Below are 8,388 nucleotides of genomic sequence, written 5' to 3'. Positions count from 1 at the left end.
ACAGTATGTATGATCTATGAGACAGGTTACTTCCTTTCACTTTTGCAGATTAAACAACACTTAGACTTCACCTTATTCCAGAAGGAATGTCTATCATCAAGAAATAAAATAATAACAAATGTCAACAAAGCCCTGGGAGAAAAGGAATCTTCCTACCTTGTTAGTGGGCAGATGAGCTATAAAACCAGCATGAAAATCTGTATGGAGATTTCTCAAAAAACTAAAAGTAAAAATTCTACCCAACCTACCTATTCTAGGTATCTCCCTGAAAAATTAAAATATATCACATTACAATGATACAGGCATGTCCATGTTTATAGTAGCAGAACTTGTAATAGCTAAATCTTAGAAGCAGCTGATATATACATCAGCAGATGAAGTGATAAAGAAAAGGTGGTATTTTCACACAATTGAGTACTACTTTCACATAAAAACAATAAATTTTAGTTATTTGCAGGAAAATGGTTGCAAGTTGAGATTATAATGTTAAATGAAATAAAGCAGACAAGACACACAAGCTTAAATATTGCATGGTTTCTCTCATATGAGAAACCCAAAGTATAAGGCAATCAAAAAAGCATATTAAAATACATAATGGGGAGCAAGGAGATAGATCTTTTGCAAGTGGAAAGAGAACCAACAGATGAGGGAGAGAGAGACTGGTGCAGGACGAAGGAAGCAAAAAGGTTTAAGCGGTTACATGTACATGTAGTAACTCCCCATGAAGACTGATCCATTGTGTATTGAAAACATATACTATTAAAGTTTTATTTTTAAAGATAGGCCATTCTTTAGCTGATAGAGACTAAGAAATCATTTTATTTTTTTTCTTTTATTGAGTTTATTGGTACAATCTAGGTATACAATGCAATTACATTCATCATTGGGATTCTGTACCTTTACATAATAGGTCTTGATTCTCATTTTTCCCCTTGTCCCTGACCTCCCTTCACCCCCTCCTCCCCTCCCCATTTACAAACACTTTATTTCCATTTTTTCAGTTTCTCATATTTTTTCCCTTTCCCTTATTACCTTTCCCCCACCCTTCCCACTTTCCCTACACCTTTAGCCCTTTACTTCCTATTTCACATTTTTAATTGTCTCATTAGGATCCTGTGTACTATTATAGTTTTTCACACCAAAGAAACTATTCGGTAAGAAGTCATTTTATATAAAGCATTTTAGTAAGTACATCCCTTAGAAAATGTTCAGGGTTGAGTGCTGCCTGCTTGGGTCCCTTTGAAGAAAAATACACTCTTCATGCAATCTTTTAATTTGTCCCACTTCTAAAGCAGACAGAAATTCTGGAAATTCCCAGTCTTTGTAGCCATTGAACCACAGCTTTCATCCCTGGCAGGTGTCAGTGTGTAGGTAAGGGGGAGAGTGCAGCGGGGAGAGAGAACGGTGCTCACTTGACGGGACAGAGCTCTTCCAGGTAAGAGCTAAGCTTTGATTTCTTCCCACTGAATGTCCAATTCCGACATTATCAGTTACACAAATTTCTTTGTGGCTGAAAAATCTACTTGTCTTCATGTTCTAGAGACATGATAATATTATTCAAAAATTGCCATTTTGGGGGCTGGGGATTTAGCTTAGTGGTTCCATCACCTGCCTGGCAAGCAAAAGGACCTGAGTTTGACCCCTGGTACCCAAAAACGTAAACAAAAACAAAAACACCACAAAACAAAAATTGTCAATTTTGGATTGTATATACTCTGCTTGGGATTAATCAAGTGTTACCTTTCAGGTAACAGGCTTGCGTTCATAACAAAAATTTAAAGGTATCTGAGGAAATATCTGTACAGTTATGTGGGCCACAAAAACACTTACACACACACACACACACACACACACATACGCTTGCCCTTCTACAGCACTGATTAAAGCAGTGTGTTAACCATTCATATATTAGCCATTGGATGTATTAATTATACACTTTAAATATACATTGCCAAGCTAGACCATCATTCAAATGATGCACAGATTGCTGGTCTTGTGAGCAGCTCTTCCCTCCGGTGAAGGGTTAAACAACTGCTGTCCGACGGAATCTAATTAGCTCTGCTGATACGCAAAGCATCGCTCTGTCAGGAAATGTCACTGTCATTGAGTGCTAGTCCTTGTCTGCATTCAATTTTCTGTCTGGCTCAGAAAATTTTAATAACAGGTTGGAATTCACATGTAAAATTTTAACCAATTTTCATAAAAGTACCTTATTTCATTTTCATTTTGCTCTCCTATAATCTTTGGTTGTCATAAAGTAAGATACTAAACACTCTTATTTCCTTAACTTTCATTGCCTTTTGTCCTTTGAAGATAGATGCTTATAGTTCTTTTTTTTCCCCTCTCAGTACTCTTCAAATTTTTAATAGAATTTTGAATTGTACTGAAAATGACAAAAGAAGAAAAGGTGCAAGAAGCAACAGGAAGCCGCACAAAGGTATCTAAGCTGTTACTCCCACGAGTCCTCCAGAGGAGGAGACACCAAAGAGTGTTTAATTTCCAAACTTGTCCTTAATAAAACATCTGCTTTATGGACCATTTTTAAAGGAGGTGGAGTCAACAGATGTAATGCTTAACCTCCAGTAACTTCCAAGCCATTCCTAGGAACTCAAAGTCCTGAGTGCAGAGTTATTTTAATCCCCTCCTGTAGTTGAGGAATGTAATTTTGGAAAATGAGAGAAATAAGATTTCAAAAAAATCAGCCATAGAGAAAATAAAAGGCCAATACTTTCTTCATTATTTTATAACACCAAAATGAAAGATTCCTGCCCTGAAACAGTGCAAATCCTAAGAATAATACTTTGTGAAAGCACTCAGTTGCAAGGACTTTAAAAGGAGTTGAAGGACAAAGAGGAATAGTCCGTTGGAACTGCTGAATATTAATGGACAGAAACAGAAGGGAGTGTTTGCTGATATTTGGCCATTCTAGAAAAAAATCAATAAAGACAGGTGGGATGTTGTTTGGGTCTGAAAGGTTGTACAGTAATGCACACAGAATATGTAAGCCTTGAATTTTTATAATTTAACACAAGGTTTCACTGAGTAGAAAATTGGCAGCGGGAGGTACAGCCTGTTTAAAAGAAAGTATTCTATTGCTAGAGAGGAAAGGACACAGCGTTTTGTTAGGAAGAGATGCCCACAGCAATGAGGAACACAGGTGACAGCATCACCAGAAAGAAAATCCTATATTTATAGAGTTTCTAGAAGCCAAGTTGGCCACAGCTAATGCCCACCTTCTGTGCTACAGAGGATACAGATTTAGACTTTTGCAAACGCAAATTACTGTGGTCAGGAAGGGATTATGAGTAGTTCCAACTTCACCAAGACCACAGAGAAGCAGTATGTACTCCTGAGGGAGATGAGGGGAGAGGAGACAGATTATTTAGACATTTTCCAGAAAATGTGCAATTTGGTGTATTCCTAGTTTACCTCGTGGGCAATGGTTTCTTAGAAGACAGAAAACAGAATCAGAGAGTACTGCAGCTTATAAATTCTGAACGAGGAAAAACATGAATTTCTCACTTGACTGGAATGCAGAATCTTTAGCATAGGAATTATTAGTTATTACCCAGGAACACAGGGTAATCCTGTCCACAGAAAGCTCCTGCGTGTGGCATCCTGGCTGCCTGGAGGCTCCTTCGTTGGTCTTTAACTGGAGAGCAGGCTGACAGACCACTGCAAGGTCTTTCCAGACACTCGGATGGGGCCAGAGGCACATGCTGGGTGGGGATGGGGCTCTTAAAACCTAACATCTAGAGAGGCACTTCCGGGAGATAATGAGTCAGCCAACTGGATGGGCTGCACCTAGGCTGCCATGAGCAAACCAGGGAATCTGGTCGCAGATACCTTAGGTGAGAGTGGGGAACTCTAAAAAATTACGAATACTATTTTTGATCCGGAGGACGTTGTGTTAAGTAAGTGGAATCAGGCAGACAAGGGAAGACAAACGCTACTTGACCTCGTGTATGTGTAGGATCTAAATTAGACTCATAGGACAGCGAGGATGGGGAACTTTATCTCAGTGTCTTTCGTGTGAGGAAATAAGACCCCGAGTCAACTGTCTGGCCCTATCTTTCTCCTCCTGAGGCAGCGTGGTGGCTTGGGAGCCGCCGGCTTCTTCCGTGGGAAATCTTCTGCTGTCTGGTCTGCTGGCTTCCTGCTGACTGAGTCCGAGGTGGTCCCCGGGTCCACTCTGCCAAGCTGCTGGACGGCACATAGCAACTTGTCCTCGGCCTCCTCCGGGCTGGATGAGAGCAGGGAAGCTGAAGACACACCCACAACCAACTCTCCAGCTGAAGACTCCTCAGCCAGGTGGCCGGGAGGAGGAATCCAGAAGAGACCTGCGTGGACCCGAATGAAGGAGGTGGGAGGCTGGGGAAGCGACATAGCCTGTCACACAGGGGAGGGACCCAGCTCTGAGAAGCAGCTGCTACAGCCGGCAGAAAGAGACTCTGGAAAGCATATGCACTGGGTTTGAAATACATTGAAACATGACTTCCATGGGGAAAAAGAAAAGTACGGCAGGACTGAAAAAAGAGCATGACCAAGATCGCCGGAGGACAACAGAATGTGTTCAATGGGGCTCTGAAAATGTGGCTGCCGCAGAGAGGTGCCCTGCTGTGCTGAGGGACTCAACACCGCCCTCAGGTCCAGGTCCGCCTGACTTCTGGTTCCTCTCCCTCCACACAGGAGAGACTCACAAAGGCTCTCATCTGCCTGAAGTCCGGACTTGACAAAGGAAGAGACGATCCCCCGCCCCGCATTTCATATCATAGGAGGCAGAAAGCCGGAAGCCCATTAATTAGCACACCTGCAGGAACTTTTGTCTCACACCATTTCTTGTCCTCGGTTACCGTCCTGCAATGAATCATTTTCAAACCACTTTCTGTTCTGCAGGTCCAGTGGACTTTGTCCCTGGCCACTCTGTGTTCACCAAGCCCAGTGAGCTCTCCTAAAATTCTTGTGCTATTTCTCCAAAATCATTTCCCAACTGTTCCGCTCCTGCATAGAAAGAGTGGGATATAAATTTCAAAATCATGCCAGACTCGTGGGTGACCACATTCCTTTGATTTTCCTCCCTGCTGTGAGCTGTGCCCTTTTGCATGTTAAATAAATGCGTGTGCCTTTTCTCCTATTAATTATTAGTTTATTATTCCAGAGAACCTGCAGAGAGCAGAGGGAAAACTTCCCTTTGCTCCTACATGTTGACATAAGAAAAATTAGGGAGTAACTCGATTCAATAGCAGAATTTTAATTCTTCATTAGAGGTACTGCAAATTCTACAATGCAGAAATTCCAATTAGTGATACAGAGAATGATAATGGAAAGCAAACCATCAATGAGAAGAACGCATGCTATGTAACAATGATAGGAAATGCTACAATGGAGAGGATCGAGTAGTCTTAAGAACAGTCAACAGCCGACTCAGGAACAGTAAACAACAGCCCCCACCGAGTGTCTGGGCACCGTGCACTCCTCTGGGTACTCTCCCCTGAACCTCACACCGATCCTACTTGCTGTCCTCCCTCTGCATTTTCTAATGGAGAAACTGAGGGTCAGAGAAAGTCAGTAGCACGTGTGTGCCCCAGGCACACAGTAGGAAGTAGGAGAGCACGGTGTCCTCTGGTCCTCTGAAGCATTGTGGTTTCAGGGCACCGTGGATACCAGTAATCATCACCTTATTATGCCCCTCAAAAGCCAAAGAAAAATAACTGTGCTATACTAGATGCAGATTACCTATGTGCAAAAGAACCAGGGTAACTGATATAATGTACCTTTCAGATGCCATGTATACCTTAAGATAAGACTCACATACAGATCTTAAAGAATAAATGAAATTTTTAGGACACAGAAATTTGTATGCATCCAGTAAACAAAATAGATTAAAACAATATATGCTACACAGTTAAAACAAATTTTAGGTGGATTTCATAATTTCCTTCACAGTAAACTCATACTTTTAAAGTACAAATTTTGTCACCATTTAAAAAATATGTAAAGAAGTTATCATTTGTATGTGAATTCAGCAGGAAGATAGTTTCAAATAAACAGTCTTCAACAGTTTGTAATCATATTCTTTTCCTGGGGAAAAGATACTAAAAGTTGAGTTACACACACACAAAAAATACAAATAATTAGGGAAGGTTGGGATTTTAAAAATGACAGCCAACATTATAACCAACATATACCAGTATACTGTTATAATATGTAGAATAATCATTAAAATTCATTCTTGACCTGGCTCATTATCATACACGTAAACACAAGAATCTCTCCTTTTTTTCTTCCTTTGAACAAGTACTTTTTATTTCAATTGACTTTTCTCAAACTATAGTTATGAATACATTCACTTCCTCCCCCCAAAACAAATAGGCAGGTAGAGATAAAGGACAAGATTGTTCCCTAGCAATTACTGTGCTAATTGTTATAAAGACAGAACAGAATTTGAAGGTTAAGAAGAAAAGGTACTGAAAATTTTAGGAAACTCATTTATAAATATAAATGCAGAAACCTAAATAATAGAATAATGAATGACAATATAGCAACTTGTTTAAGAAATAATCCACGATTGCAAATAGGTTATCTTCCAAGAACAGATTGGTTAGCAGTAGGAAACATGTTTATTCAATGGACCTCATCAAGAGGTGAAATAAGAAATTATAAGAGATAAATTGCATTTGATAAATACAATATCTATTCATTAAATCTTTACCAGTAATTAAAGCATAATTAAACTTGCATGATAAAAAATGTCAATCTCAAATCACAAGCCAAGGTGATAAGCCACATAATAAGATATTAGTGGTGTTCCCATTTAGTCAAGAGTAAGGTGAGAGGAAATATCTTCACTAGGATACACCCCATTCATTCGCAGACAATTGATGCTTTCTTCTTCAGCAACAGAACATTCATTCACTGTCTTCCTACTCTGGCCTGCAGGTAAATGATGCTCAGTACAGAGAAGAGGACAGGTGGACACAGAGAAGAGTGCGAGCACAGGAAGGTCAGGAGGAGACTCCGAATCTGTGTTTTGTAGTCTAGATGCCAATTTTCAAAAAACTTGTGCATGTGTGTGCACATGTGTGCGTGCATCTGTGTGGGTGTGTGTGGGTGTAAGGCTGCGGAGTATGCAATGCGACTTCCTACCAGCAATCTACCAACAAGGCAGAGAAGACGTTTTGATGGGGGTGAGGGGACCTAGTAAGCATTGAGTATCACTCTAAGCACAACACAGAGAAAAAGAAAGTCTGCCCAGGGGGGACACATAATGATATAATTACCATATCATAAAAAAGATAAAACATCATTAATTATTTCCAGATAATCACTGTCTATTTAGAAAACCCAAGAGAGTCAACCAAAAATCAATTATAATAGAGTTCAGTAAGGTGGCTGTTTATAAAAGCCATGAAAAATTAGTATTACTCTTGTGTTACAAGAATAACTATGGATGAAAAAGGTAAAATAATCTGATGGACAACAATTAACATTATCAGGTTTAGAGACAAGATGATCTCATAAAATGGCTAAGATTATGAGAACAATTACAGAATTTTGAGAGAAACGATTTTAATAAACAGAAGCACAAATTACAGATAAAATGCATCATGAATTTCAATATCAAAATTGAAAAATAAAATGATTTGCAGAGCCAGATGTTAAAACAACAATAATTTACTTGCCTGGTGTTAACTTAGAAAGCTGAAAAGTATAATATGCATATAAATATTTAATTTTTGATCAGATAGCACTGCAGATTGTGAGGATAGAATTTTGGCTTCTGTTATTGGGAGAAATATTCCTTGAAACTTTCCAAAGATAATACTTATAAAAGCTATATAAAATACTATTTTAAGATGATAACTTGAAGACAATGGAGAGCCACCAAATGCAAAGAGAAATCAGAGAATGAGCCTTGGAAGACTACAATTAACGTAGATAAGAAGTACAAGCTTGCAGACTTTTATGGGAGGGCAAGTCCTGCTCCCCTGCAATCCCTGTGGTGGGCACTCATCAGCCTAGGGTCTGAGTGTAGTGTTTAAGACTGGCCAAACAGCTGGAAACTTGGGGGATCCCAGAAACAAAAGATGAGACATAAAATCTGAGTAGAAGCTCTTCCCATTGCCCTTGCTGTTCACAAAGTTCCACATGTAGGACAGCTGAGGGAGGAGACAAGAACGGTAAGGATGAGACAGAAATCTACTCTTATGAGGCAGATTCACCAGGTGACGACTGAAAGTTAATACCTCTCTATGACTCATGGCAATTCTCCACCTGTACTCTGATGGGAAGGAAACATGATGGTTTTAACCCACAGGACAAAGCTCAAGGACAGCAATGCTGCTAAAATCTATGAGAGAAGCAGCCAGGGTGCAAGAACTTGGGAAG

General features: G+C 39.8%; 1 long non-coding RNA gene across 1 annotated transcript in view; it reads right to left on the bottom strand.

The window, feature by feature from the left end:
- Window positions 1–4,847: 4,847 nt before the first annotated feature.
- LOC117283496 overlaps window positions 4,848–8,388 on the bottom strand; it is a 102,365-nt gene continuing 98,824 nt past the window's right edge. Inside the window, exon 3 of the long non-coding RNA XR_004514489.1 lies at window positions 4,848–5,001. This is a non-coding gene — a long non-coding RNA (uncharacterized LOC117283496). The remainder of the gene's footprint in view (window positions 5,002–8,388) is intronic.

The sequence above is a fragment of the Fukomys damarensis genome, unplaced genomic scaffold (genome assembly GCF_012274545.1).
Source record: "Fukomys damarensis isolate Sample0158 unplaced genomic scaffold, DMR_v1.0_HiC HiC_scaffold_4, whole genome shotgun sequence".
NCBI classification, from domain to species: domain Eukaryota; kingdom Metazoa; phylum Chordata; class Mammalia; order Rodentia; family Bathyergidae; genus Fukomys; species Fukomys damarensis.
This window is presented reverse-complemented; position numbering and strand designations above follow the sequence as displayed.